General features: G+C 40.4%; 1 long non-coding RNA gene across 2 annotated transcripts in view; it reads left to right on the top strand.

The window, feature by feature from the left end:
* The window catches only part of LOC140596557 (uncharacterized), a 45,328-nt gene that overhangs the window by 6,908 nt on the left and 11,843 nt on the right, over window positions 1-26,577 (top strand). For both annotated transcript variants that reach the window (XR_011998487.1, XR_011998488.1), the window contains exons 2-3: window positions 20,861-21,702; window positions 21,849-22,006. This is a non-coding gene — a long non-coding RNA (uncharacterized lncRNA). The remainder of the gene's footprint in view (window positions 1-20,860; window positions 21,703-21,848; window positions 22,007-26,577) is intronic.

The following is a 26,577-nucleotide window of genomic DNA, read 5'->3' as shown; positions in this document are numbered from 1 at the left end:
CTGTACAACACATTGCAGGATATTTAACATCCCAAGGCCCCAGACACTAATTGCCAGAGTGCCCCCATCATACTGACCCACATTTCCAAATGCCCCCAAGGACATACTATTACGTACATACTACTTGGTTAGAAGCCATTGTTCCAAACTCTTTCATATTGATTTCTACTGATGAATACTGTGTAAGGGCCCCAGATAGGACAAATCTTAGCTTCAAACCCTGGAGCTATCTCTTTCAAAGAGTATGACCTTAGGTGCTTCATTTGCCTCCTCTGTAAAATGGGGATAGCATTTACTTTGTAGGGTTCTTACGAAATTTAAAGGAAATAATGTATATTTTCTTCTCTCTCCTAGAATGAATTTCAGTAGTTTACTCTTTTATCTTTATCTTGAGAATCATCAGCACCTTAAATATAATCACAGACAGTCATTGCTTTATTCTGGCAAGTGGGAATTAGAACAAATGAATGGTGATTTTATAGATTTTAAGCGTCCTTATTTTTTACATGAATGTTAATTAATGATTTGAACAGAACCATTTGTGAATTCTGTGAGGTACTGGAAAAGGAAGTGGAAGGGGAGCTCAGACCTCCCAGTGCTGTCCCCAGCATTGGAATTGGCCCAAATTAATAACCCTCAGCTTTAAAGTGAGAGAGGGTAGGGAATCAAAGCAGAGACATTCATTAGTGAGCTTAAAAATCTCTTTCAGGTCTCCTAACTCAGGGAAAAGAACTAGGGGTGGTGGAAGGGAAGGTGGGCGGGGGGTGAAGGTGACTGGGTGACAGACACTCAGGAGGGCACTTGAAAGGATGAGCCCTGGGTGTTATTCTATATGTTGGCAAATTGAACACCAATAAAAAAAAAATATGAATAAAAAACTCTCTGCTCTAAGCATTCTTTTTTTAGGCTTATTTGAGAGAGCAAGAGAGAGAGCATGCCCACAAACAAAAGAATACAAGCAGGGGGAGCTGCAGAAGGAGGAGGGAGAAGCTGACTCTCCCCTGAGCAGGGAGCCTGATGCCCATGGTTCCTTGCTCTATCCCAGGACCCTGAGATCATGACTTGAGCCAGAGGCAGATGCTTAACCGACTAAGCCACCAGGTGCCCCAGCACTAAGCATTCTTGATTCTCACAAGGAGAGCAGAGTGTCAGATTCTCAGATTCAATAGTTTTCTTCTTTAACTACTTTCCAAATATATGAGTAGTGGATGCAGGTCAAATCATTCAAACAGTGTAACTCAAACTGTAAAATTAGGATTGAAGGGCAGGAAAAATATCTAATGTTATATTTATTTTTGTGAGTTATTTTTGTGGTTTTCCTACAGATCATTTTAGCAGATTTCCTTATAGGTGTTTAACCATCCCTTTCCAGACAAATAATTAGTATAATTTTTGTAATTCTGGTTTTAAAGTGATTAATTCACATGACTTATGGAAAAAAGCACTGGACAGAAAGAAAAAGGGATGACACTTTAATAGTAATCTTCAAAACTTGGGAATATGTTGTGTTTTGTGGATTACTCAGGTCCTGCAACTTTTTAATCTACTTGTCTGAAGCATCCTGCAAATCTCCCCAAATATTACTGCTCAAAAACCTGGTGCATAGCCCTCCTGGAGGCCCAAGCTTCAGCATACTTAGAGAATTTCCTCAATTGAGCCCCTTCGGTAGGAGCTATAACAGACCAACTTTAGTTTCCAAATCTGTATCAGAGTGTTAAAGTATTATGTTATCTAGTACTAAAAACCATTCTGCGATTTAGAATTATGATTATTGTGAAATATTGCAATTGTTTTCATTATAGTTATTTATTTTCTCACATTTGTTGTGAGTTTTATCTTTGATATTTTGAAAAAAGGTGCCCCAAATCTATAACTTATTTCTGCAAAAAAAATTAAGTTTTTGATAGTAATGGGAAAACAAGATATGTTCTTATATTTATTTTTCTCAACTAAATATTCAGCTCTTTATTTTTATAAATTATTCAGAAAATTACATCATATATAGTGTAGTTATTATTAGTCTAGGGAGTCTTAATGGTTTTTCAGTACTAAATTGAGAGAAAACAAGCATTGAAAAGACCATTTTATTCCTTTAAGTGTTTCTGTACAGATATTAGTGCTTTTAAAACAGGAGCCTAAGAAGCAGCAGTGGCTAACATCTAGTTGTTCTGTACAAGCCTCTTGAATAATTTTTATTTTTACAAGAAATCAATTTTGAAGGTATACCCCATTTAATAATGTTTGATTAACTGAAAAGTAATATCTATCATGTATTAAAGACTGTATTAGGCATAAGGTTTGTCTGAGACTCTATGCTGTCACATTATATGTCTCATTTCCTTAAATTTTTAAAAAATATTTATTTATTTATTTATTCTACTTTACATTTTGTGGCTTTTTTATTTTCATGAATCTATTTTTTATTGGTGTTTAATTTGCCAACATATAGAATAACACCCACTGCTCACCCCGTCAAGAGCCCACCTCAGTGCCTGTCACTCAGTCACCCCTACCCCCCGCCCACTACCCCTTCCACCACCCCTAGTTCGTTTCCCAGAGTTAGGAGTCTCTCATGTTCTGTCTCCCTTTCAGATATTTCCCAATTATTTTTCTCCTTTTCCCTTTATTCCCTTTCACTATTTTTTATATTCCCCAAATGAATGAGACCATATAATGTTTGTCCTTCTCTGATTGACTAATCTCACTCAGCATAATACCCTCCAGTTCCATCCACGTCGAAGCAAATGGTGGGTATTTGTCGTTTCTAATGGCTGAGTAACATTCCATTGTATACATAGACCACATCTTCTTTATCCATTCATCTTTCAATGGACACTGAGGCTCCATCCACAGTTTGGCTATTGTGGACATTGCTGCTAGAAACATCAGGGTGCAGGTGTCCCGGCGTTTCATTGCATCTGTATCTTTGGGGTAAATCCCCAGCAGTGCAATTGCTGGGTCTAGGGCAGATATATTTTTAACTCTGAGGAACCTCCACACAGTTTTCCAGAGTGGCTGCACCCTGGAATCCCCTATCTGCAGTTCATATTCCCACTAACAGTGCAGGTGGGTTCCCCTTTCTCCGCATCCTCTCCAACATTTGTGGCTTCCTGCTGCGTTAATTTCCCCATTCTCACTGGTGTGAGGTGGTATCTCATTGTGGTTTTGATTTGTATTTCCATGATGGCAAGTGATGCAGAGCATTTTCTCATGTGTGTGTTGGCCATGTCTATGTCTTCTTCTGTGAGATTTCTGTTCATGTCTTTTGCCCATTTCCTGATTGGATTGTTTGTTTCTTTGCTGTTGGGTTTAATAGTTCTTTATAGATCTTGGAAACTAGCCCTTTATCTGAGACGTCATTTGCAAATACCTTCTCCCATTCTGTAGGTTGTCTTTTACTTTTGTTGACTGTATCCTTTGCTGTGCAAAAGCTTCTTATCTTGATCAAGTCCCAATAGTTCATTTTTGCTTGTGTTTCTCTTGCAAAAGAAAAGAAAAGAAAAGAAAAGAGAAGAGAAGAGAAGAGAAGAAAGAGAAAGAGAATAAAATAAAAGAAAGAGAAAAAAAGAAAAGAAAAAAACGGGTGGGGGGTCAGAAACAAATCAAAAAACAAAAAAAACAAGGGGGAGTACCCTCTGATTCTGTGTACTGTAAATCCCTCGACCCCCCCTGGAACTTTCCAGTGCTGCTTGGTGAATAATTTGTTTTTCCCCTGTCCCCCTAGCTGGTCTCCTGGGGGAAGGGCCTGCTGTGCTGATTTTCAGGTGTTAGCACTTGGGGGAACTGCTCAGTCCCCTGCCTGCTGCAAGGCTCAGTGAAAGATGTTTAAACTGTTTATCAGGTGAGGCCACTGTGAGGCTCAGTGGGGGTTGTTTACCCCTTGAGGCCCCAGGAGGAGCAACCAGAGTAGTGGCAGCCAGCTCTCCAGCCCTACAGTCAGCTCCCACAGTAACTCGGGAGCTCTCAGTCTGCAGGGGCCTGGAGACTCTGGGGCGGGGGCACTCATCTGCTCAGCTTGTGGCAGGAGCCTCCTTGTTGTCCTTGGCCCTCGCGGCTTCTACCTGTCAGCGAAGGAGGCCAGATACTGGGCTGTGTCCCCGGCGCCCTGGGCTCCCAGGCCTGTGCTGTTGGAATCCTGCTCCTGCCACGCAACCCCCTTCACGCGGAGCCGCAGCTGGAGCCCCTCCGAGCTACTCCCCGGTCTAGCCAAGTGCACTGCAGCCCTTTAGGCAGCTCGGCTCTGGGGTGTGGCGTGCTGTCCCCGGGGCGCAGGTGTCTGTTAGTGCCTCTGGGAGCCTGAGGGCATCCCCACCCTCCTGGGTCCTGCTCCAACTTCCTGTGAGCCCCTTTCCATCTGGGAAGATTGGTGAAGCTCCTGCTTCTCCGGGACGGGGCTTTTCTGTCCTGGGGACACCGTCCCCAGCCTTAGCCGGCTCGACATGGGGCCCCTTCCCCTTGGATGCTTTTTGTTTCTTTATTTCTTTTTCCCCATCCTCCTACCTTGATAGATGCATGAAGTCTTCTCACTGTAGCGTTCCAGCTGTTCTCTCTTTAAATCTCAGGCCAAATTGGTAGATTTTGAGGATTATTTGAAGGTTATCTTGGTAATTTGGTGGGGAGAGGTGACTTGGGAACCCTACTCTTCCACCATCTTGCCCAGAATACTTTTCTGACATTCTTCAGCTACACATATTTAGGGCACTAATTACTTGTAATGAAAAACTGACTTAATTTTTCACATCAACCCTTTTAAGTTATTTAACTTCCTGTGTACTGTATTCTGAATGCTGTTCAGTTAAAGAGACTGCGATCTGTAAAAATATGTGTTTTCTATCTGCTTTTCAATCTGGAGATAGGGGATTCCAGGGGTCGGGGTTATTGGATAATACCCCTGGAGAAGATATAAACAGGTAGGCCTCGGTGACATGTGTATACGTGTGTATAAGCCCAAAACAGCAAGAATTTTTAACAGAATCCTGTGAAAAATCACTAGGGGTGGTGAAAGGGGAGGAGCGAGGGGGTGGGGGTGATTGGGTGACGGGCACTGAGGGGGGCACTTGACGGGATGAGCACTGGGTGTTATTTTGTATGTTGGCAAATTCAACACCAATAAAAAATAAATTTATTATTAAAAAAAAAAGAATCCTGTGAGAAATCAATAGAAAAAGCCCTGTGCCCTTTGCTGAAAAACTGTAAATCTCTACTGTCCTAGTGACGATCTTTGTTGATTTCTAAAAATGTGTCTCTCTTGGGTTTAAATCTGAGAACGGTGTGCTGTCAGAATTGATTACATGAGCAGACTTTTTTTTTCTTTGTGCTTCTAAGGATATCCTGAGATCTGTTTAATTGGACACTGAAGGCAGAGCATCTGGCCTAACTTCAGTTAAAAACAAAGGAAAAAATGCCTGTAATTTAATATAAACATATGGTGCCATCTGATTCTCCAAAGATATCCCTACCTTAAATATTAGTGCTTAAAACTAGCTTCTTTTTCTTTTCTTTTCCTTCCCCACCTTAGCTACATTTTTTTTTTATGTAACTGGCTTAGGAGGTCTGTGCAAATCAAACAGGGTTTGGGATCGAGATGGTTTTTACTGCAAGATGAGAATATTCACTCATTACAGGCCCCCAGACATGTGGGAGATGATCTTCAGTAGGACAGTAACCAATACACTTCATCTTCATGAAAATTCAAATAAAAGATGATGCTATTTGGAAGACAAGTTTTGACAGGAAAAAATTATATTTTGGCTGCAAAGGTTAGTTAGATGCAGGAAAATGATACTAAGAGGAATATCTTCCTTATTCCTTAGACTTTAAAAATGTTCAATTTATTACCTCAGGGTTTGGTATCAAATTAAAAATAGATAAATGGAGACTTTAATAGTAGCCATCTGTCTGGAGAGTTTTTATTTGGTTTGTCTGGAGAGAGGAAGGATGGCTTAGATTATCTTTGAATGTCTCTTAGATATTTCAAGAGGGGAATGCTGTGGGTAGGGTGGGAAGATACAAATCACATGAGCAGATGATCTTACAGCTTCAGGGAAGTGTTAAGACTGGGAAGGGGAACAAGGCACTTCAGAGTTGGAGGGAACAGGTAGCCTGCAGAGAGGAACTCAGAAGTCATTTGGTTCAGGGTGTTTTGAATAAAATAAATAGTGGTTCTGTTAATGAACAAAAAGAAGTATCTCAGCTATGAATATGTAAGCAACTCTACAGTACACTGCTGTCTATGATCTTGTTGCTATGAGAATATAAGTAATCCTGAATCGATATGTAAAATGGATGTATTGAAAGGGACAGGTTTCATCAGAAGTTTAATATAAAATTAAATGGTGCTTGTCTCCTAAGCTGTGATGTGGTGTGAGATGGTTACAGACAACCAGAGTGAATACATCTAATGGACCGGAAATAAGTCACTAATACTGAATACCTGGACCTGGTTGGAGGCAAAGGGCCTGGGAAAAAGCTGAAATATACAAAGAGCCAACGATGCCCCTGGCCGAGTGTCCTTACTCTAATAAGTCACAGAGAAATCTTTGTTACATTTCACATCTTTGAAGAAAGAATTCCAAATGTCAGACACATCTGATGTATATTGTACTTCCTACTGGGCAGCCAATGTATGACTCAGAGGTAGTTTCTGTGAGTAGTGCTGTCCTCTCCAAGGGAGATATGTCCCTGACAGAGCCATTGGGGTTTCCCTACATAAAAAAAAAAAAAGTTGGATTGTGTGGATTCCAACAGTAATGGTGTTCTGGAAGAGAGTGTCTGTTTGTGTAAATGGAGGTCTCAGTCCTTGGATTCCCCAGAAGATTTATGTGGGGATCTGCACTCCAATAAAGATAGCCAGAAAGAATGTAGTAAATGCAAAGCGGTTCGTTAAAGCAAAAAAAGTGCACTTTCAAGGTGGGAGAATAGGCAGGTTCTGAGAGGTGGAACCGGCCCCTAGGTTGTTCTGGAATTGGGTATTACTGGGCCTCTCTGGGCTGGGAGGAGCTGTGATCTGCAGTGAGGTGGTCTCTTAATGGAGGCTGCCTCCAGTCATTTGGGAAACTCCTCCCACAAGTTGGGAGTAAGAGTTTGACCCTCTGAGGTTTGGCAGCCTTCTCCGTGGGGGGGGGGATAGAGAGTTGTAGCCATTATGCAAATACATTATAATGAGTCTAGGGGTTACCTTGGGGTAGGGGTGGAAGGGGAGAGAGCATGTTCTACACCTGAGGCATTTGATCTGCCCACCCCAAGGTCTTAGAAACTACAAAGGAGGCCATTGTCTTCCCAGGATTTTTTTTTAAATTTTTATTTATTGATGATAGTCACAGAGATAGAGAGAGAGGCAGAGACATAGGCAGAGGGAGAAGCAGGCTCCATGCACCGGGAGCCTGATGTGGGATTCGATCCCGGGTCTCCAGGATCGCGCCCTGGGCCAAAGGCAGGCGCCAAACCGCTGCGCCACCCAGGCATGCCTCTTCCCAGGATTTTAATGTGTAGCTTATTTATCACCAGCCTTGCCTCTGCTCCTCTCCCCATCATTTCCCTTTAAAGACTGGGGACCGTGCCTTAGGGTGTTCCTTCCACTGCTTCAGTCTCCCTTCTGCAAAACAGTCGCAGATTTTAAAATCTGATTCTAAGAAAATTTTTGTTTCAAGAATCTAATGGCATTGCTGCTCATTCTGCTTCATTTAGCTCTTTGTCAAGGTAAACAGTTTTGTTACTGTAGCTACAGAGGAACCGGGAAAGGAGACTTCATACCCAATTATCTAACGTGACTTATTTAATGATTTATTCACTGTCCTTAAAGAACAGTGAGTTGATGTCCTCTTTGAGGAGGGGCATGGAGAGTTCTTTCTATGTATCCCAGCAGTCTTTCTGGACACTTTTGACGTTACCCAATGGGCAGTGAGGGGTAAGCAGCAACATAGCACAGTTTTCAAGTGCCTCCCAAAGGAGATCTCAGTATGAGCTTTCCTAGTGAGAAGTTACAAATTCCCATGGCTTCTCACCTAAACATATGAGATATAAATAGTAGGTGTTTATAGTCCTGAGTTCTTCTTTTAGCAGTTACAATATCAAAAATTAAATTTCTGCTTCTCATGGAGGTCTCGCATTTTGTCAGCAAGATTTTTAAATGATTATTGAGGATCCTTTGGCATTTAAGAAAACAGGAATTGTTTGAGACACATGGCAGTGAATGGTATAAAGACAGAACAGGAAAACTGCATTTTTTCTGGACAATATATGCTAAAATCTTGACATATCAGTGTTTGGAGCTCATGTAGCAGATGTTTTGATGTAACAGTCTTTTGGAGGTAACTTGACCTCTGCAGATGGCTTCCTAGTCTGTACATCAGTATGTGGCTGGACCTGTGCAGTTTGTTTGATGTCCCTGCCCCTCATTTTCTTGGTTGCTTCTGTGCCACTCCCGGGGCCTTTCTAATTGCCTTCTATGTGCTGTTCTCTCTGGGTAGCAGCACTCTGTCTCCAGCCCTCCACTGGCCACTGGCCAGTCCCTACCTTCTTTAGAGCTCCTCTCAGGTCAGAGAGGCTGTATCATCTCTTCTGAGATTGCTCAGCTCCCCTCACTCTGCCTCCTTCTGCTCTGCTTGAGTTGTCTTCACAGCTCTTACCTTTACCTGAAGTGATATCCTATGCTTGTTTGTTCTTAAGTGCTGCAACGATGTCCAGTTCCAGCTGTCTTGTTCACTGAAAGATTCATAGTGCCTTAAGTTGTACCTGGCACATGGTAGGGACTCAGTGAATTATGTCCAGTGAATGCATGATTGTCCAAATGGATCATTGGGAAATTCAGACATTATTAGGCTCGTGGTGCTTTATTTTATTAAATGAAGTTTTGGAGATGTAGAATTTGTTTATCCCCACCCCAAGTCTGCAAAGGTGAATTTATATTCTTATATTTGTGTTACTTGGTATTAGAGATCTGAAGTGCTGATCACTCACTCCTTTCCTCCTCCCCTGGATTCCACTGGAATTTAAACACACAGTGAGTTGGATGGAGATTGATTTTTCCATTATTAAACTGAGCACCGCCTGATAACCTACAGCGTGGGGGCCTTGGAGAAGCTTGATTTGAAGCAACTTGGTTTCCAGAATGTAAAATGAGCTACCCACTCCTTTGGCAGTTACCTCTCTCCCTCCAACTGAATGTTGAGTGGGTCTGACCAGGAAGCCTTATGGCATGAAACAAAAGACAGAGGGCGCACTGACCTCAACAAGCCATGAGCAGGCCATGAAAAGACAAAATGGAACCTATTTTATTTATCTACTATTTAGAAATGTGAAAATGTGGCTCAGTGGATGTCAGATTCTACTGGTTTCATTGGCAAGTTCTCCTCATATGGAAAAGATTCAGGAAACAGGTGGAGAGTGAAATTGAAAGGATTGCTCCAGCTCTGCCCCCCTCAAGTGGGAACCAAGCAGTATCCCCTTTTCAGTGGGAAAAGGGGGACAGGTTGCAATTATGGTTGTCCCCTGGGTGGTTGCAGTTGCAACACGTCTATTAAAATATACCAACTAACAAATAATTTGAACCAGAAAAGAGCTATCAACTCTGAGAGTTGCTGCAATTGTGAGTCGTCTAGACATCTGCCAAATAAAATAGTAAGTTCTATTTGTACGTATGTTTAAGGGGGAGAATGGATGTTAATCCAGCATCTATTCAACATCTGTCAATAAGAAATGTGTATCCTTATGAGAAAATATCATATCCTACTCTTGATATGTTTAGTATGACTAATACTAACTTCATGTCCAAACTCAGCAGCTTTTTATGTTTCAGGTTCGTGGGAGTAAGGGAGAAGTACTATACATTTTGGATGCTACCAACCCTCGACACTCCAACTGGCTTCGCTTTGTTCATGAGGCACCATCTCAGGAGCAGAAAAACTTGGCTGCCATTCAAGGAAGCTTATTTGCTTCTTATTTGTACTATGTACTGTGAGAGGAATGAACCAATTTATAACTGCACTCCCTGTTTTAAATTTATTCCCAATGACCTGCTTCAAATAACAGTAACTAACTCATAAAGCAGAGAAATCTCATGTATTCAGCATATGCAGAAAAGGGTTAAATCTAGTTGTAAATTGACACCAGATCATTCTCTTTATGAGAATTCTTGAGGGAATGAATTACATGCTCTGATAATGTCCTTGGCAGATCTTGTTTTCAAGTACTTTTGATTCATTCAGTGAACATTTATTGATAGTTTCTTTACTTGATGGTTTATTTGGCTCATAGTGCAATATTCTGTGTTATTACTTGGGAAAGGCTTCATGGAGAAATTTTATTTGGGTATATCCTCATGACTAGATTTTGAGCTTCTCGAGGATAGTGTATTAGCCAGTGTTTCCCAGAGAAATAGAACTGATAGGATCTAGATATCTGTCTTTCTGTCTATCTATTTATATATATCTCTATCTATCGAAAGATTCATTCCAGGGAATTGGCTCACGTGGTTATGGAGGCTGGCCAAGTCCAGAATATGCAGAACAAGTGTCCCACTTTGAATCTAGAGGCCACAGGCTGACGTAGAAGAACCAGTGTCCCACTTTACACACCGTTAGGCTGGAAGAGCAGATATTCTAGTTTGAAGATCATCAAGCAGGAGAATCCTCTTATGTGGAGGAGGATCACCCTGTTGTTCTGTTCAGGTCTTCAACTGATAGGATGAGGCTCACCCACACTGGAGGACAATTTGCATTAGTCAAGTCCATCTATTTAAATGTTAATCGCATGCCAGAACACCCTCACAGAAACACCCAGAATGATGTTTGAACAACTATCTGGTGATCCTGTGGCCCAGTCAAGTTAATACATAAAATTAACCATCCTCAGTAGGAACCGTATTTTATTGAATTCCATATCCCTGTATCCTTGCCTAGTGCTGCACATTACATTGGGCTCTGACAGAAACTGTGAGTTGAACATAGCTGATTCCTCAGCAGAAATTCCGCCAAGATGAGAAAAAGTTAAGCAATAAGTTTTTAGAGGAGTCCTCTAATTAAAACTCCTTTATCAGATGGTTAACAGAATGAAGAAACATTGCAATTCACTGGGAAATTGGTTGATTGCATGTGAAAGCACAGCTCCTGGTACCTAAGCTGCAAAAAAAAAGCAAAGCTATGGTTGGCAGAAGTAAGAGAGAAGGGAAAGAATAAGGAAACTAATATTTTTTTAAGAATTTACCATGTGCGGGCAGGCCCAGTGGCTTAGCGGTTTAGCACTGCTTTCTGCCCAGGGCGTGATCCTGGGGACCCGGGATCAAGACCCATGTCAAACTCCCTGCATGGAGCCTGCTTCTCCGTCTGCCTCTCTCACTCTCTCTCTCTCTCTCTCTCTCTAATAAATAAATTAATAATCTTTAAAAACAAAGAATTTACCATGTTTATTGTTCTAGAAGCTTCATTGTACATCATGTCATTTACTCTGATCCGAAAGACTGTAAATTTAATAATTTGCTGAGAGTTATGCTGATTTCACTCCATTCTGAGTGTAAAGTCCACAGTCAGAAGAGGGAAAATGCACAGAATTAGTTTTTAAAGTAACCAGAAAGGATAGTCATCTAGAATATTCCATTTCCTGATGTTATTAGCTAACCATATTTTCTCCATACAGATAAGCATTGGATAACCAATGTAATTACTGTCTTTTTTTTGTCTGGATAAATGAGAGATGCCTCTTACAAAAGGCTAGATTGGGCTGGAAAATAGAATCTTTTTGGCAGCTGGAGATATTCAAGCCACTTTTTAGGTTATTCAGGATATACGTTGATCCAACCACAAATTTCAACTGATATTTTTAAATGTGCATACATTAATTTTTTCCAAGCATTTTGTATTTTTTATGGCTTCCTGATGCAGTCCTCTTCCAGCACCTCCAGCATGACCTCACAATTTTAATTTACAAACTCAGTTCAAGTGTCTCCTTGTGAATGTTACTGATATCAAAAAGCCTACATGTAGACTCATGGAATTTACTTTAGGCAAACCCACTGTTTTGTGTTCTTTCTTTATTCTGTGTTTTAGAGAATGTTATTCTGTTTAAACTACATTTTTTCCTTATGCTTAAATAGTAACTCTTACCTTTGCTCAGCTGCCTTTTGTTTGTGACCTTTCTTCCTATTGGTGGTTATGTCTGTATCATCGATAACACTCTACGTTTGCCCAGACTCCCAAAGGATTGGCTGCTCAGCTTTGAGTTCCCTTTAACTGTATATTTTGCTTGCAATGATCCCTTTAGGTAATGGAATACTATGTCGGTAAGTTTTTATCTCTACCTTTTACCCACATCACTCCTCTAGGCCCTACTTATGTATTTCTTTATAAGGGAACCACCTGCACGTCTCTCTTGTTTAGTAGCCGGTGTTGCAAAGACTCACACAGTTCTCCCGGTCATTCGGTCATTCAGTGTCGTACCTGTCTTCTGCTATGTCAGGTGCGCTTCCTTCCTTGAAATAGAGTAGGAATCTACAGAAGATGACTGTTGGCAACTTTGATACTCTCAGAAATTATTGTTCGATTTAAGAGGAGGTGAAGTGGGGGTGGGACTGGAAGAGGATTCATAAACTAGAAGATCTGTGAAGTTTCATATTCAAATTAATTAGAATCTGTTCAGAGGCCAGTGTGAGAGCCTTTTGGTGCACAAGTGATGACAGTGTCTTTAATTCCTTTTAACATTATCTTGGCTTTTCCTTAGAGTGGGATCGAGTGCACTCTGTGTTCCTTGCCACAGAGCACAGTATGGATCTTTGTCGCTCCCTTGGCAGAACGTCTGTTTTCCTTGAATGCTAGCTGGAGTAGCAGACTGTTCAGGGTTCAGAATCACATCTGAGCTGGGAGCAGAGGACCCAGCTATAATGGGTCACAAGGCTGACAGTGATGTCAGCCTTCTGATTTGGTGGAATAATCTCCTGAGGGTTGCATTCCAGAAACATCGAGCTGGTAGGAGAAGACCATAATGTTTCCTGCTTAACATTATGAATCACTTACATTCCAAATTGTATCTGAAATTTGGGGTATTCAGGAAATTTCTTCTTTGAGCTGTATGTCCCAGGATTGGAGTAAATGAGAAACATTTGTGGCTATGTGGCTTGCTTGGTGGAAAACATCAATAGTTGGTCCAATTTTTTTGGACAAGGGATTAAGAATTTGAAGTCTGTTTTGGCAGAGAATTGGAACTCCTTTTTGGAGACTTAGTTCTCTGGTAGTTTTGCAATTTATTTGATTTTGGAAGATTTGCTTTGGAAATGATGATTTAAATATATGAATTATTGAAGGATCTCATAAGCAAAAAATTCTTCCCACATGCACACATTTCAGAACAATTCATTGAACTGTATGTTCAGACTTCTGAAAAGTATTTCCAACTGAACCAGAAAATTCTAAGTGTGAAAGATGTGGCTTAAAATGAACCAAAAGAATTCTTAGGCTCCATAAAAAATGGGTGATTCTTATTACTAAGTATTAATTTCTTTACACCAAAGGAAAAATGTAATATTGGACGAAAGATTTGACCTACTCAGATTTTACAGGCTTTTAAAAATTTCTGATCTTTTCACAGAAAATTAATTATGTACAGAATTACATCATTTAAAGTCAAGACTTTGAATTCTTGGAATATTTTAGATATAGTGCTACATCTCATGTTCTTAAGGACATAGTTCCAGGCATCCCTTCCTGGGACTTTTTTGCAGCAAAATATTAACATAAATGAAAAGGTGGCTTGGTGTTATAAGAAAAAGGAGCATATGGAAAACCTGGGTTTTTGGAACACCTCATGAGGGATGTCAGGTTGTGGGGATGGACTGAATATGTTGAGAGAGCACTAGGTATTGAGCCAAACTTGTGATGTCAACAAAGCTTTGTCCCAATTCTGATGTCAGTTTCGTTTTCCCATTAGCAGGAGAGCTATTTTATTACATATTATTTTCTCTCCTTTCTCTGCCTTGTGCAAGGATGGATAGTCTTAGGCAGTTTATCTTGGAGTCTTCTGGTGACACATGATATTTCAAAATGGCGGAGCCGAGAGATCAAATGTGGATTCCTGTGAGAGTAGCAACTTGATTGTTTCTAAAGCACAGACAAGACTTTCTCCATTGTCATGAAGACATTGAGATCCATGGGCTTATTAAATGTTGTTGATGCAGCATTCAGATCGCAGGGGCACCAACCTAGCAACCAAAAAAAAAAAATCAACTGGATTTTTCATTTATACCAAAAATTATAGAGTTTTCTCTAATTCAGTTTCTTTTCTGTTTTTTTAATCAGATTTATATAAATTTTTTTATAATTTTTCTAGACTCTGTTACAGAATATTAGGGAGCAGCTATCTAATGATTTCTTTAGTAATACCGTAATAATATCAGTTAAATATCTTGGAGATCTTTTAATGGATTATTTTATAGTAAAGTACATATTTGTCTTTCCTTAGTTAAAAGTTTAAAATAAGTACAATTAGAAGCAGTAGGTCCTATGAAATTTTAAGTACTAGCCCTACTGTGGCTACATATTAGTAATATGTATAGGAAGTTAAATTATTATATTACTTATAAATATATTATTTTAATTCAATTGGAATTTATAGCAAGTCAAACGACTATTTTTAGAAATATCCTTAAGCTGTATAGATTGATAACTTTGAAACACATCATTTAATCCTTAATAATGATGATGGTGACGGCAGCTAGCACAGAATAGGTACTATGTGCCTATAAGTGGTCATGTGTATTAGAACCTTAATATGTACCATGAATATGTGAGGAAGGCACCAGAATTTTCCCCCCCACTGTCAGGTGAGGTTGCTGATGCAGAATCTAAGTAACTTGCCTGAGCCACACGGCCATTGAGTAGTGGATAGGAACTGAGGCCAGGTACTTTGTCTTCCCTGTCCACCGTGTAAACCTCTGTGCTCTAATACCTTAGAGTTAATTTGCAAAAGAGTAAACACAGATTTTAAAAGCCTTCCATGCTTCTGAATTTACTATTTAGATAGTTTTGAAACTACTGAACATTTGCAAACAGTTTCATTTAAGAATATACATAGTTTAGAGTTATTTAGAACTCATGTTCCTTGATATTTTTAAGTTCTCAAAACATCCTGAATTCATTCAAAGGCATTGCACCTTCTTTTCTTTTATACAAAAGTCATGCGTAGGCAATATGTGTTTTAGCCTCTTTTTCCCTTTGGTGAGGGAAATTAGCTTTGTTGGAGGATGAGGAAAAGTTAGAGTCAGTGGACAAAACAAACACTTGATATAGAAGTAGAAAGAATGCAGAACTGAGCCCAGTTTGGATTCTGTTAAGAAAGGCAATTTAAAGGCCTAATTTCTGGCCCTGACCCTTGTTGGCTGAACACTTCACTTGATGCATTCATTCAACTGATAGCCCTCGAGCATCTGCTGTGGGCCAGGGCCTGTACAGAACACTGGACATGTTATAGTTCAAAAGATAATCTAGTCACTATTTCCATAGTGGTAAAAATAATCTTGGAACTCTTGTTTCTGTTGTGAATTAATGATGATAATACCTACCTCATTGGATTTTGTGAAGATTAAGTTAAATAAGATAACATAACAAAACACCTGGCCCCTATGTGTGCCATATAAGTTAGCAAGTATTTTTATCACCACTCTGCCATGTGTATAGTTTTTGTCTCTGTAGTTTTGTTTCTATATAAAACAGAGCAAAGTCTGTTTTATTTCTCTAACATCTCAAGGTAGCTGGTATAAATCCCAAGCATGCCAAAGACGTTTAAGTAAATAATCACCACTCAAGGAACAACGTGCTATGTGGATGACAGTCCTAACGGGCCTACTCCCAATGAAGACAGCAGCAGCCTAGTGCCCTGTTCCTGGGCTCCTCAGTTGGATGCACAGGGAAGCATGTGTTCGCTTAGGCCACTTGAATATTGTTTACCGGGGCCATCGTACTGGCTATGGCTGGGTGGCCTGTCTTCTCTTTGGAAAGGTTACTAGGACTTTATAAATGTAAGAAATGTCCTGTAGGGAAGATATCTTGTTGTGCTGTGCAGAGACCTTTATTAGATATGGTGGTTTGGCAGCTTCAGAGATAGGTTTAAGATCATTATTATTATGCTAAACCGCTTTCAGCTTTTTAAGAGAAGCAGGTTTTGTGCCAGCTGATTGTTTCTTAGTCAACCTTGTGCCTGCAGTCAGCTACCTTTCCGAATGGGGAATGCTGGATGTTAGTAGGTAGGGTCTTTAGAAATCATTTCAGTGAGCCTACACCTTCATAATTTGTAGGGCAGTAAAGCCTACCGCTGAGGCATCAACCAAGGAGAAGCTAGAGTGTTTGTTTCCTAACTGCGCTGCGGCCTTTGTTAACAGGATTGGTGATACTGAAAGTATGAAATAGAATTTAAAAAAGGAATTCTGTGAAATTCTTCTTTGGGAGGAAAAGTGCTGAGTCTTCGATTTTATATTTAAAGTTATTATTATTACTAATTGAAAATTAAATTCTATTTAATTTCTAATTTAACATTTTAAGTGAATTTGAAGCAGAATTGTTTAAGATTTTCCCAATACCTCTAGAATAGAAATCTAGAGTAATATATCCATGGGCCCACTTAGAGAAATGATTTACTTATATATGTGTTTTTGTCACTGAACTGAGTTCCTCAAGAACTGAACTGAGGAACATAGAACAGCTTTGTTTATTTTCTTACTGCCCACCCTGGCAGTCGGGGCTCAGTGAATGCTGGGTGATCTGGCCTCCTCTGTTCCCTTTCGTTTCTCTCCTGATGCAGTACACCTCGTCCAGTGTGCCTTTTCAATTCGGAAGAAAGCTTATGTCTCTTTCCTTGGAAGTCACAGAAAGCAAATTCTTCCACTTGAACTCTGGTCTGCTGTTCATGTGCATGGAAGTATTTGGTCTGGCAAAGTGTTACATTTTTACCCTGGGATTGCTGAGTATGTACTGGTATGTGTGTACACATTTTGGTCTACTGTGTAAGTAGCTTATCTCTGAGCCACATAACTGTGTGGCCAACAGCATCTTGTTGTTAGGTCATAGATCTTTTTATGGTTATTACCACAGATAATCAGAGCCTTCGATTAAGATACCCCATTGACTAAGAACCTGGCAGTCCTGTCTGGACTACTCAGAAACCTGGATATAGAGCAGTGAAATGACTAAGGTTCATGCGAAGATGGTATTTGCTGCAGGGTTCTTTCAAATTATGCTTAACAAATGTAATAATGAAAGTTTAGTATTCTAAAATTAATCCACATTGCATTAAATACACAGGTTTAAGAAGAGATATGGTAAAAACTAAAAAGGAGAAAGTTTACAATCTTTTGTTGCTAAAAACTATGATGAAAAGAAGAGGCATTCGAGTTAGATTCAGTAAGGCAAATAACATGAATACATCACTTATCAGAAGAGGAAATTAAAAGAATATAACACTTTTAAGTGTTAAATCTAATATCTAGACAACTAAAATTAAACATACATATTGCTTGTTTCCAGACAGGATTTCTTTGTGTAGGAAGATAAAGAAGAAAATGCCTTTTTTTTTAAATTGGGGATATATTTTATGATGAGTATTAGATTATTTTTTAATGATTGGTATAAAAATAGTCAATAAGCTGCAAAGTGAAGTTAATTTAATGCACATAACATAAAACACTTGAATTAGCTAGATTTAGTTCTTTATGAAGGAAAGTTGTGTTTCTAGGGAGATTTTTATTCAAGAAAAATGTATTCCATCTAGTAACATGAGTGGATACTCATAAAAGATTCAGCCACTACTTAGCCATTCAAAATAAAATGTGAAGTTCTACATTGTATCATTGAATTAATAAAATATTCAAAAGACGGTTTAAAATTTGTCTTGTAATATAAATTTTTATGATTTATATTTATAGTTTATATAATTCAGTGAATGTAACCTGCACAATAAAGATGTATTCAGCTAAGTATATTAAATTATGAGAATTTGAGAAACAAGCTCACAGAACATTAAGAAAAATGTTTCTTAGAACCTTAGGAAAAATGTTTCCTAGAACTTTAGTCATCCTTCATTGTGCCTTAGCCCTCTTTGGAAATCTCACATGATCCAAAAAAGACTGCTCAGGAAGGGAGACAGAACATGAAGACTCTTAACTCTGGGAAATGAACTAGGGTTGGTGGAAGGGGAGGTGGGCGGGGGGTGTGACTGGGTGGTGGGCACTGAGGGGGGCACTTGATGGGATGAGCACTGGGTGTTATTCTGTATATTGGCAAATTCAACACCAATAAAAAAATAAATTTATTATTAAAAAAATCAAAAATAAAAGAAATCCTGTGCCTAAAAAAAAAAAAAAGAAAGACGGCTTGGAGAAAAGAAAAAGGAAGATAAGTTACTGAGTTGTAGGGCACTGTTTGTGGTGCTTTATTGCATCAAGAGGGTACAGAGTTGAAAAGAAGAGGAGTTCTAACTCCTAACTCTGGGAAACGAACTAGGGGTGGTGGAAGGGGAGGTGGGCGTGGGGTGGGGGTGACTGAGTGGCAGGCACTGAGGTGAGCACTTGACGGGATTATTCTGTATGTTTACAAATTGAACACCAATAAAAAATAAATTAAAAAAAGGAAGAGGAGTTCTAAAATGTGGCCTTCCCTTTTGTGGAGTTTGTTTAACAAGAGTCTAAAAAGTAATTAAATATATTATTATCATGGCTGACTTATGTCAAAACTATACACACTATTATTCTTAATTAAATGCATAATCAACTGACTGATGTGTCTATTATTTCTTAGGTTGGTATTTACTTTTTTATTTTTTTTAATTTTTAGATGAAGAACAAAATTTTATTCTAAAAATAGTTCTCAGTGACAATTAAATACCAAAACCTGGTCATTATAATAAAAGGAAAAAAGAGTTAAAGGAATTTGCTTTAAATTTTTCTCCTTAAAAATACAAAACTCTCACGAATATATTGTCAACTCTCATTTACCTGAATGGGAGTGATTCATGTTTTGGATTATCTAAAGTCCTGGATTGGATTCTCACGTATCTTCAAGTGAATACATTTCTCAGCGGGAACAGAAGCGAGTATTTGCCGCAGTGAACAGGACTAGGTAATGAGTTTATGCCCGTGAAATGTGCACTAGGGGAGCAGTGGTTGGCCTGGGAAGTGAGCGATGCAGCTTCCACACGGAGAAGACAGGCCTCAGGCCACCGGAAAGGTATTCAGGGACATGAAGTGGTTCCCTATCCTCAGAGTGCTCAGAATCCGGCTGCCTACGGGGTTCTTTTTTTTTTTTTAATTTTTATTTATTTATGATAGTCACAGAGAGATAGAGAGAGAGGCAGAGACACAGGCAGAGGGAGAAGCAGGCTCCATGCACCGGGAGCCCAACGTGGGATTGGATCCCGGGTCTCCAGGATCGCGCCCTGGGCCAAAGGCAGGCGCCAAACCGATGCACCACCCAGGGATCCCCTGCCTCTGGGGTTCTAATGGACCTCAAGCCGGGAAGCACAAAGAACACAAGAGATGAAAAAGGTAAAATTGAAAACACCCCCCACCCGCATCGTCATTTTACAAAGAAATGGAAACGGTGGGGGTTCCTACCAGGCAAGTATGTGGTCTGTTACCAACTCTGCCCACCCAGGCTTTCTTGGATTCCTTCTACAATACACATCTCAGGCCTGCGGCATTACCTGGTCCTCAGCAGACTAGGCCTTAATGCACAGTGCGTAGACGTGATGCTTTTACATAGAAATTCCTAGCATCCTCTGAAACACAAAAGCTGATCACAAGTCACATTTAAATCCTTTGCAGTGCAGACGAGGGACATTAGGACATATTAGTGCATTTCTGGATTAGCAGAAATTTACTAAGATAGCAACACTCTGTCGGATGGTCATATAGTCAGATTAAGTACCATTTTCCACCAAACATGAACGAGTTTTGGCTGCTTGTAACAGGAACTACATTGACTGGCCCTGGGGTCCCTACAACATGGGGCTTTCTCTAATACCATAATACAGCCATGTGCCCGCCCCCAGGAGACCAGTGGCCTGAAGAATAATAAAAGCTTATCTTTAAAAGCCTTAAAAATGTACTCCAAAGCTTTTGTAGTATAAAAATGCTATGTCCCCAATCTGAGTAAAATCAACAGTGCACAAAAATGCAGCATTTGGTATGTAGGTGGGAGCCTGAGGGGTTGTGTAGGTAGTGCTGCCCTACGGCCCCTGGAAGGACTGGCACAGCCTTAGCTTGTGGGGTGGGTTTGGAAATCACAGGAGGAACTTAGGTTAGGGAAGTTTACAGGACGTTCAGCGATTCTAGGAGCAGAAAGCTTTACACCTCTTAAAAATATTCACTAAACAGAAAATAACTGTTCCATATGAAATAGAGCGATTTCTGGTAGTGACACTAGTCTCACATCAGCAATAACCTAACCAAATCTTTAAAACACTGTTCAGTGTTCCAATTTAGTGAAATACACAGAGGAAAAAAATACTTAGATTACCTCTCATTGAAAGTTCAGGCTCTCCCTAGCAGGGCAAAGCCCAGATATCATTGCTAGTTTGACTGGGCCCTGGGGGCAGTGCACCCGGCACAACGCTTTAAAGTTATGCTTGCAAGCTGGTGAACTCCTATAATTTTTGCTGTGTGGTGTTTCTGCCAGCATCCTGAGGGCCTTATTTGTATGCGGGGAGGGCACAGCACCCATGGGGGACCATGTCTGCCGATCACTCCCCTGCTGTGACCAGTGCCATACAAGGAAAGGGCAGGCCTTGTCTTACTGTGTATTTCTTAAAAGTGACTATAACCATTGCATTAACTCTATGTTCCAAATACTCCTTTAGAAAACCCAAACCAAACCCGTTTTCCCTTTAGGAACCAGGAGGACGCTCCACATGTTTATATAGCACATTGTATATTATGTGCATGGCCGAATCACCGAAATGATCTGACAGGGCTGTATCTGTCTTCTTCCACTGGTCCTGGACCTCCTTAGATGATGGCATCATGTTCACCAATGGTTCGTGATCGAACGCCTCTTCTGGAATAATACCTTCTGCCTCCGATGTAAGGAACCGACGGGACACCCAGTGTCAGCACAATACCGCCCAGAGAGCTGCCAGTATCCACTCTGGATCCTGGATTTCCTTTAGAGCTAATAGCTGGTGTGATTGTGACTGATAAGAAAAGGCCACGGCTGAACTGTCATGGGGATGGTCTCCGAGGCCAGTGTCGCCTGGGTTGTGTTCTGGGACCCTGAGCTGCTGGAGATCCTGTTGGCCCAGCCCCCAGCTGCTGGGATTCTGGCTGTAGCCACGTGTCTTGGAGATGGAGATGGCGGTTGGTCAGCGGGTTCCCGGAGCTGCTGGTGGCCTGGCTCCTAGAGCTGGAGGTCACAGAGGTGACATTCCCTGTTGGTGGTTTCCTGAGGCATCGAATTCTCTGCATGCAGAGATCCGTGCAGGCGCGCGCTGTCCACAGGCGCCTGGAGCAGCGCCAGCAGGAGCAGCAGCGCCCAGGCCACGTCCCAGGCCCCTTGTTCAGGGGCAGGACACGCAGCCTCAGGGTCCCGCCCCAGCTCAGCTGCCTCCTTCAGGCGGGATTGAATGGGCGATTGATTTAATTCATCTCAGTGGGCAGAGATGACAGCGACATTTCCTTGTGTCTTTCCCTTTGGTGAACTAAGTCCTGTGATGTATGGCTGTGCACAGTTAGGGGTGGGTTACATGTCTGTCTGTCTATCGGTTAGCTTTCCTTCTTTCTTTCTCCTTCCTTCCTTCCTTCCTTCCTTCCTTCCTTCCTTCCTTCCTTCCTTCCTCCCTCCCTCCCTCCCTCACTCCCTCCCATTCTTTTTGTTTTTCAGAAAGGAAAAGCAAAGAAAAAGGAGCATGGTCATTCTTGCTGACAGTTTCCCTGACTCTTCCTCTAGCAACAGCATGGAACCAAGCAGGCTTTGGAGAGCTTTCCCTCCGCGACTTAGTTCCATGGGCCCATTTGTAGACTTTGGAATGTAGTGTGCTTGTAAACAGCTTTCCTGATCTTTCTTCATTTTTTTCTCTATTAAATTTAAATGCACATTATTGGGTATTTATATGCTATATTAAACTTTTATAAATATATTTTGCTTTGTTTCAATTCATGGTAGGACCAATGCCATATTGTACACAAAAGTGACATTTAATAATCCCTTGAAATACTTTGTACCTTGCCACACGTAAGATTTTTAATTCTGTTGACACCATCTGAATCCCATAGGAAACCCTATGGTAATTTTAACCCTAGAATGTCAGTAAACAACTGGAAAGATAATGTAAATAACACTGACACATCAGCTCCTGACAGCACACACTCACACTCACTCATCGGTGCACTCGTTCTGTTTTCGTCCTCCCGGCATAGAGAAGTGTCTGTCCCCTCCTCTTTCTGAAGAACAAGCCTGTGTACCCCCTCTGATGAACACTTAGGACGTAGAGCATCCCCTCTCTTCATTTGATATTCACCCTCTGACACTGATGATCATTGTCATTGATATTAAATATTCAGACTTTTTCTTTTCAAAATTGTTCCCTCTTGATTCTACATCCCCTTTCGTCAGGGATCCCCTCTTTGCTTGGATATTCTAGATCTCCAGTTTTCTCACCTCCAATGTGCTCCTCTGCCTGCACTGAGATGGCTTCTGCCCTGAGCTTTCTAGTGACTCTCTCAGGCCACCATGCACTTTGTGTCACTAAAGCACTGCAGGCTTTTTGGAGCTCCTTCTGCTGATCTGCCCAGTGGCATTAGGGGTTGTTGACAGATGACAGATACCTCCCTCTTAAAGCACTCTCTTCCTTGACTTCACTGAAACCATCTCCTAGCCACTCATTTTTTGTTCTATTTTTTTGCAGCTTATACGCTTTTTACCCAGCTATTAAATGTCTGAGTGCCTTCCACTTGCTCTACATTTGCATTTTCTCTTTTTCCTTTGCTAGATTCCTCTGTTCAGTCATCACAGGGCCAAGAAACCATCCTTGAACTCCACATGAGATTAGCTCTCTCCATTATATACTCCAGTAGCACCATGTTCATCATTGTCCTTGCATTCATCAGGTTATTTTCCATTTCTTTGGTGGTTGATTAATGGCTTATCCCTACCTAGTCTGTAAGCTCTTTGAGGTTGGCTACTGTGCCTGCTTTATTTATTTCACTGTGATATACTTAGTCCTAGCATTACTCTTGCACATACGGGCTCATTTTTTTTTTCTCAAAAGAATTGTTTATCTATATAAGAAGTATTTCTTTCTTCATTAAAATAAAAAGAAGTAAAATTAAAAATGGTTGATATTGAATGACTATTGCTCTGAACTTATCTGAAGGCTATTTAATGTTACATTTTGGTCAAGGTTAACATGTTTTCATTGACTACAAGGTGTATCAAGAGTCCTTTAGTTTTTTATCAGATAGATTCTATTGTAGCAATATAACAGACATCTGAAATTTCAAGTTTGATTGTATTAGTCTGGGCTCTCCGGAAAAGCAGAATCAATAGGATGTGTGTGTGTGTGTGTGTGTGTGTGTATATATATATATATATATATATCTCACTCTAAGAATTGGCTAAGGTGGTTATGGAGGCTGACAAGTTCTGAGATCCGCAGGGTAAGCCAGCAAGCTGGAGACCAAAGGGAGCTGGTGCTGTACTAGTTTGAGTCTGAAGGCCTAAGAACCAGGAGAACTGAGGGTATAGCTCAGGTCAAAGACTCTCAAGCTCGAGACACAACCAGTGTTTCAACTTAGGTCCAAAGGCAGAAGAAAGCTAATGTCCCAGTTTGGAGGCAGTCAGGCAGGAGGAATTCTCAGGGGAGGGTTAGTCTTTTGTTCTGTTTGGGCCTTGAGCTGATTGGATGAGGCCCACCCATGTTGTGGCTAGCAAGTTCCTATAGTCAGTCAATGAATTCACATCTTAATCTCATTTGAATATATTCTCATGGATACACTCAGAATAATGTTTGACCAGATATCTGACACCCTATGATTCAGTCAGGTTGATACATAAAATATACCATCATATTGATCAAATGAACAAAATTTATTATAGATTTCTACTTTTTAGTCTTTTTTTTTTCTATTTCATTAGGGTGAGGAGGTTGCCTTATAATTTTCTTCAAATGCTGCAATTGACAAGGCATATTTAGATTTTTTTAAAAGATTTTTTTTATTTATTAGAAACAGCAAGAGAGAGAGAACATGAAGGCAGGTAAAGGCCGAGGGAGAAGCAAGCACACTACTGAGCAAAGAACCTGATGCAGGGCTGGATCCCCGGACTCCAGGATCACGAGCTGAGCCAAAGGCAGGGCATGTTGAATCTGTGCCTGACTTTTCAGTCACTCCACACATCGAAGCTGCTCTTTCAGTCTCCTTTTCTACAACTTGTCTGCAATACCCAGTGTTCTAGCTAGGTTTGTTGCTTACCATAATATAAGCTATGCTTGGTAATACTGTGACTTTGCTGACATTGTTTGCCCTATTTTAATAAACCCACTCCCTCTCAATCTTGTCTTGTCCCAAACTTTCCTAGTTTTCAAGGTTCAGAGTGAATCTCAAACACTGTTGTGAAACTGCCTCTGAAACTTCCATAGCTGCTGCTCTCCATGCAATTGTCTTGGCCCCTTTTACTTTTTATGGTAATTTAACCAGTTCCTATTCTGTTTCCACCAAAAGCATGTCAAGTCCTACAGAGCAGAAACTGGTATTGACTTTCTTGTGAGTGGTGGGGGGTGGGGGGGTCCTGCAGGATGGTGCACATGATGTGCTACAATAAATGCATTGAATGAACACTCGGTTTCTCTCATAGGTTTTTGAATTGACTTTTGGTATGTGAGTGGAGTGTGCTTGGCCTGATTCTGGTTCTCTTTCCAGGAAGCACATCTGCTTATCTACTCTGTCCTCTTATTTCCAGTCGGTTAAAATACTCTCAATTATTGGTGAACTTTTGATTTCTTAAGAATTTGTTGGGAATGGGAACTTGATTCCTCAGTCCTTTTTCTAGCAAGTTCCACTTTCCTGAATGACATTCTTGCCTTTATCATCTTATTAATTTACAGGAAAATGCCAGTTATTTTTCTTAGTTTTTAGTCCATTGGGTTCTTTGTGTCTGGCCCTCATGAGCAAGGTGTTGAGTCAGGTACTGAGATTTCTACATAGATGAATATGATGTAGTGCGTGCCCTCTGGGAGCAAGGAATCTTTGGGGAAGGGAGGAGGCAAGGGGAAGGAGAAATCTGTGTTTAGTGAAGTCTCCTGCCATTTAGAATAATATATATTTGGGGAATGATAATTTATATGTAATTTGAGGATATAATCCCTTCCCCCATGGAGTTTGCAGCCCAGTTGGCGGATGCATCTAAATAAATACAGATCAGGGTGGGAAATACTTTGATAGGGATAGCAAAGTTGGTTAGGGAGGCATGTGTGGGGAATCTGTTGCTCAAACTTGGTTATATAATAATTTGGTTGAAATTCTCTTTTCTGATGTGATATGGACCGGTACGTGGTCAGGTAATAGAAAAAGTTTGTGCTAGCAGGGAAAATAGAACTGATATTTCAACCATTTCATTTTAGTTTAAGTTTTGTAAGTATACATTGATTCTTTTTTAAAATAATAAATTTATTTTTTATTGGTGTTCAATTTACCAACATACAGAATAACACCCAGTGCTCATGCCGTCAAGTGCCCCCCTCAGTGCCCGTCACCCATTCACCCCCACCCCCCACCCTCCTTCCCTTCCATCACCCCTAGTTCATTTCCCAGAGTTAGGAGTCTTTATGTTCTGTCTCCCTTTCTGATATTTCCCACACATTACTTCTCCCTTCCCTTATATTCCCTTTCACTATTATTTATATTCCCTAAATGAATGAGAACACATTGATTCTTTAATTTTTAAAACTATGGGCAGCCTGGGTGGCTCAGCAGTTTAGTGCCACCTTCAGCCCAGGGCGTGATAGTGGAGACCCGGGATCCAGTCCCACGTCGGGCTCCCTGCATGGAGCCTACTTCTCCCTCTGCCTGTGTCTCTGTCTCTGTCTCTATCTCATGAATAAATAAACAAAATCTTTTAAAAAAATAAAATTTATGACCAAAGCCTTCATGATTCTGAGCATAGGTTTTCTCACTAGAGTTTGCAACCATATATATTTTTTATAACCACTCCTTATAGTATTCAGTTTTGCTATTTTTATTTATTTTTTATTTTTTTTAGTTTTGATATTTTTAAAGTAATATGAGTAAAGCCTCCTTCTTGTAAAGCAAGTGGAGTATAAACTCCTTCCAGACTTATGATTTTCCCCCATCTTTTATAATTGCTTTCGTTCTGTAACTTTTTTTGTTTTTTTCCTCTTTTTTTTTCCTTCTGTAACTTGACAATTCTTTTTACAGATTTACCTTTGAGTGTTTTTTAAAAATATACTGCTGATTTTCTTAGAAACAAATGAATTTTTTTCTAACTCGTATATCTTTGGTTTATGTAATATTTGGTTAAGTTATCGATTAAAATATCTTGTACAAGTGTCATAAACATATGTGGGAACACACACAAGGGACTCTCGCGACACAAG

Source organism: Vulpes vulpes, unplaced genomic scaffold (genome assembly GCF_048418805.1).
Source record: "Vulpes vulpes isolate BD-2025 unplaced genomic scaffold, VulVul3 Bu000000624, whole genome shotgun sequence".
Taxonomy (NCBI): Eukaryota; Metazoa; Chordata; class Mammalia; order Carnivora; family Canidae; genus Vulpes; species Vulpes vulpes.
This window is presented reverse-complemented; position numbering and strand designations above follow the sequence as displayed.